The 4,898-nt window shown below is 34.5% G+C and overlaps 1 pseudogene; it reads right to left on the reverse strand.

Annotated features, from left to right (window-relative positions):
- Positions 1 to 294: 294 nt before the first annotated feature.
- LOC112483538 lies at positions 295 to 413 on the reverse strand (annotated as a pseudogene).
- Positions 414 to 4,898: the final 4,485 nt, after the last annotated feature.

Raw genomic sequence — 4,898 nt, forward strand, 5'->3', positions numbered from 1 at the left:
CATCCTCTTGTCAAAGCCCAAATCTGCACTCTGAACTGAATTTCACGCTCCCTTTCTGCTTAGAGAGAGTATTCTTAACAATTGGTCTCAGTGTTCTTTTAGCTGTTAATTTATTTCAAAATTGGCTAGATTATTTTTCAAAGCACAAAAGCATGCTATGGTATTTTTCATAAAAAAAAAAATAAAAGTTTTCCTTGAGAATATCTGACTGTTACCACATTTCTTTGTGCTATTTACAGCAAAACTTCAAGACAGTTCTACATTATTCGCTGTTTTTTGTTTTTTGTTTTTTTTAGCCTACAGCACCTGGTCTTCCTAGATTGTCTCTCATCCAAGTACTAACCAGGCCTGATCCTGCTTAGCTTCCAAGATCGGAGGAGACTGGGCATGTTCAGGGGGGCATGGCTGCAGACTATTCACTGTTTCTTAATCCTCTCATCTTTTTCTCTCTTGAATTTAGTTCATTTAGGCTTTCCTCCCACTATGCCTAAATATCTTTTGTTTACAATATTTCCTCACTGCTAAATCAGTGTTTCTGTTTCTTTTTTTTTTTTTTTTTTCTTTTTACTGGCCTATCACAGAAGTTAACTCAATTGTTTAATTGCTTTTTGGGTTTTGCTTGTTTGCTTGTTTTTGAAGCTCTAGAGTTCTAATACCCTAGGGATTATTCCTTAGACTCCTTGTCTACCCGTAGTATGTTTATCCAATCTCATGATCTTAATTATCCTCTATATGCAGATGAATCAAAATTTATCCCTCCAGCCTAGACCTGTGCCTTTAACTGAAGACTTGCTGTCCAACGTATTATTAAATATCTGCACTTGAAGTCTAGTAGGTACCTCAAACATAAACATACTTAAGTCCTAACTTTTAATTCATTCTCCATATATGCTCTTCACACACTCTTCCTTAAACTTACATAAAGGAGATAGTAACAAACTTATCTTATGTGCTTATTGTGAGAATTTAGGGCTTTTGAGACACATAAAGCACTTAGAACAATGCCTATATAAGGAAAAAAAAGTTTTCTTAACTTCTCCTAGGACCCTGGCTAAGTCTGAAAAGTAAACTGACAAAGACAGATTCACAGAAGAAAAGCATACAAATTTTATTGAATTTTTACATGTACATGGGAGCCTTCACAAGAGAATGAAAACCCAGAAAAGTAACCAAAACAGTTTTTTATACTATTGAGACAAAGACTATAAATTTGTGAAAAATTGAGAAGACAATAGCGTTTAGGCCAGGAATCTCCACCTAGGATAGGTGATCCATATCTTCCTGAACTGGAAAGATAAGGCTTAGCTTATCAAGATTGTTTGCAGATTCCTCTGGTGCCATCTCTGGGCTGATAAGGGGCCATCTCTAGTAAAATGAAAATTTATTTCCTGCCTTTGGGCAGAAAAAGGGAAGCTTTTTCTGCATTTATTGCTTGTCAACTGCTTTCAGCTCAAAATAATTTTTATGACAGACATAATTTTGAGTGACATACAGATTTCCTTCATCTAATATATAAGTGAGCAATATGTATAACCTTTTGTTATCTCATTATACTAAACTGAAATTCTTTGAGTTATCTTAAATTCATTTTTAATATTTTGAAAGATTAAAAATTAATTTTAAATGTTTTTGTCTAAATATTTTCTTTTAAATTTAAGGAAAATAAAATCTGTAAGTTTAAAATATATTTGAATCAAGTATTTTATTTCCGGAACTGTTTAATATGCTAGGGTTCTCTAAATATTTGGATTTTTAAAAAGATCATTATTCTCTAGAAATAAAAAATATGTAACACAGAAAAGTAGCACCCTCTTAAAAATTGTGGTTCTCAATGAAATAATCTAAGATCAGGTCGCTAAGCAGGCTATTGCTTTTATTCCTGTTCTGGTGCCCACTGTAGTTAGCTTTCAAAAATATAAATAAACCATTTGATGAAGTGCTTCTTATTATTGGAGAAAACCCATCTCAAGAGATGGGAGTCTAACATTCTTACAGTCTGAAGAATGAAGACATGAAGAGCGAGTCCTGGCTTAGATGGAACCTGACAGTAAATACTGTTCTTGTCAGTCAGGCTCAACCAGCCAGTGGGGCTTCTGAGATTTTTGATATAATTAAGCTTCATGCTTAGAATAAGAGATGGATTTAATCAGCCATATGATTCACATTATATGTCAAATGATCGAAAGTTGACACACTGCACACAAATGTCTCTTCTCATTTTGCAGACCATCCTTTATATGGCATAAAATAACGAAAAGATCATTTGTAAGGAATGTCCTCCCTTTATCTTCCCATATATTTCTGGGTTCTCCTTGTTTTTAAACTAAATATTTCTACACATTCTAACAGAAGTGACTTCTAGGTGTGAAGATTTCCCATGGGGGTTAAATAACAAATTAACACTAGTGTGGGTAAAGGTTTCCTAATTAGCTGATCAAGGCTGTCAGGCCATGAGAGGAAGCAAACCACCATGATATTCTTAACACTTAACACATTCCTCACTCATCATCTTCCCCTCCTCCCCACTAATTCTATATGATTAGTTCAGAGGCCTTGAAATCAGTTTAGCTTTTGTAAGGAAGCTTTTGTAAGTCACAGTCTTTTTTTCCCTAAATATATTTGTTGTCAGTAAGCCAAAAGGACACTTAAAATCTTCTGTAAGCTTCATCTAAGAAAGATCAAGGTTTATAATAAGAAGGATATTTGCATATAAATTATGCCTAAGATGTAAAAAGAAGCAGAGGCTGAAAAATGCTATTATTTGGTTAGAAAATAGAAGGCAATCCCTGACGGAAAACCATTTTTGAAAATTCTGTGAAATTGGACAGTTTGTATTTTTTGTGGCACAACTGGCTGCAAGTTCAGGAGGAACTTTTTGGCAAACTACAGTACTCCCAGACAAGAGCTCGTATGACATTTAATTGGAGATCAACATTCTGTGAGAGTGTATACAAAGGAAACTATGTGATATCAGAAAGCAAAGTTCTCTGCCTATTCTGAATAACAGAGAAATTTAAAACATTCTGGTGCTATTTATGTATCTAGAGAATAACGTACAATTAAAAATAGCGAAACTAGTAGAGCACTAGTTAGTAGAATACTAACATAACAAATATTCCATTTACTTAAATCTTCCTTTAAAATATTCTATTCATTACTGTACTGACTGTAAAATAGTTCATGGGGATAGAACTTTTCTGACTATAAAGTTGGCTTTAAATAATAAGCAGTAGTTTGCTTCCACAGTCATATTTGAAATAAACTATACATTTGATATTTTAAAATCATTTTGACGAAAAATTGCAACTTGAAAGAGAAAATTTTCTACCCTGAACTGAGAGGTCAACATCCCTAGAAATATAATATAATTCGTATAGGACACTATCCATGATGAATCTGAGCAAATCCTGCCTCCCTCCTGTCCTCATGTTACAAACCAAGAAGAATTTATGCATCCACTACTGCATGATGCAACTGTATAACAAGAGGACCAGTTGAATAATTCGTTTCTAATGAAGAAAAAAGGAATGAAGGCACCTTCAAGGCATAAAGACACCTTGCTAATGAGATAACACCTGGCTAAATTAAAAATCTCACCTAGCCCGGAGTCACTTAGATTTGTTCTTTGTACATTTCTCTTTGTTCCCTCTTCCCTCTCCTCTCTCATCTCTTACTGACTTTCACATATTTAAATTCCAATGTGATGGATATTTTATTTTAGTATGATGGTGAGACCAATGTATGAGATGCAAAGCACTGCAAGTTATTAAGCTACGAAGACTTTGGTTTTGTCTTAATATAGAAAAAAAACTTCTGAAAAAAGATTACCTGCTTAGAAAGCTATTTCTTGAGGGGCCAGTTCTTCTAGAGAGCACGTTTCATTGCACACCAACAATCTCATTGACACTAAAAGAGAGAACATATGAGTTCCTCACTCCTGATTTCTATTCATAAGAACTGGATTGCACAGTCTTTCAGTATGAGCCAAAGACAGCATAGTTTTAGGGCTGGGAATGTAATCAGGTAGATTAATAGAAGAGAAGATGATCTGGAGAGTTTTAGGATTCACTTCTAAAAGAAAAGCAGTTATTTCAATTGCATTAGTGATGGCGGAATTTGTGGATTTTATGTAATTTCTTCTTTTACTTGAGATATTATTTTAATAATATGAGCATATGAGAGGATAAAAATGGTTCACAAATTATTGAATTACAGAAAATAGCACATGCTGTTTTAAACTTTATTGAGCCCTCAAATTTCCTTACTATAATTTGAGTCTCAGAGGCTTGTGTCCTCCATTCAAATTTTCTTGATTGTACCTCATTTAGATGCAGTATAGGAACCGTATAGCAAGTACATAACTGTGCACAAAGATAGATACTTGAGATGATAAAAGGTAAAAAAAAAACATATGGTGGTGTTACTGTTGGTGGCAATCTAAATCCGTTGTTGCCCTGGTGGCAAAAGGGGCCTCTGTCTTTTCCGCTGATGCAGTAAAGAATTACAGATCAGTGAAGTTTAGGAAAAATAAGATTTGTTGAAGTATGTTTCTAGAGAGAAATGGCTACACCAGAGAGGGCTGTAGCTTTGTAGAGGTGGGAAGGTCTGCCATATTTGGGCAGTGATGAGTGGTTACAAGGGTGATGCTAGCTGATTGATGTCTGAGGTCCCTTCGATTGACAGTAGGCTGTTATATAACCTATTGTTAACTGTGCATGTACCTACCCAGAATTCAGTCTCTTATAATTCGATTCATGAACTTCCAGAAATATATATGACTTTATAATGCTGGTGTAATGAGGCTGAGGTGTAAAAAAGGTCAGAGTACTCTTTATTTTACAAAATATGTGGCCGGCCTAAACTAGTTTCTTTCCTTGTATTCCAGGTAGAGAGGTATT

The sequence above is a fragment of the Pteropus alecto genome, unplaced genomic scaffold (genome assembly GCF_000325575.1).
Source record: "Pteropus alecto unplaced genomic scaffold, ASM32557v1 scaffold46, whole genome shotgun sequence".
Classification (NCBI taxonomy): Eukaryota; Metazoa; Chordata; class Mammalia; order Chiroptera; family Pteropodidae; genus Pteropus; species Pteropus alecto.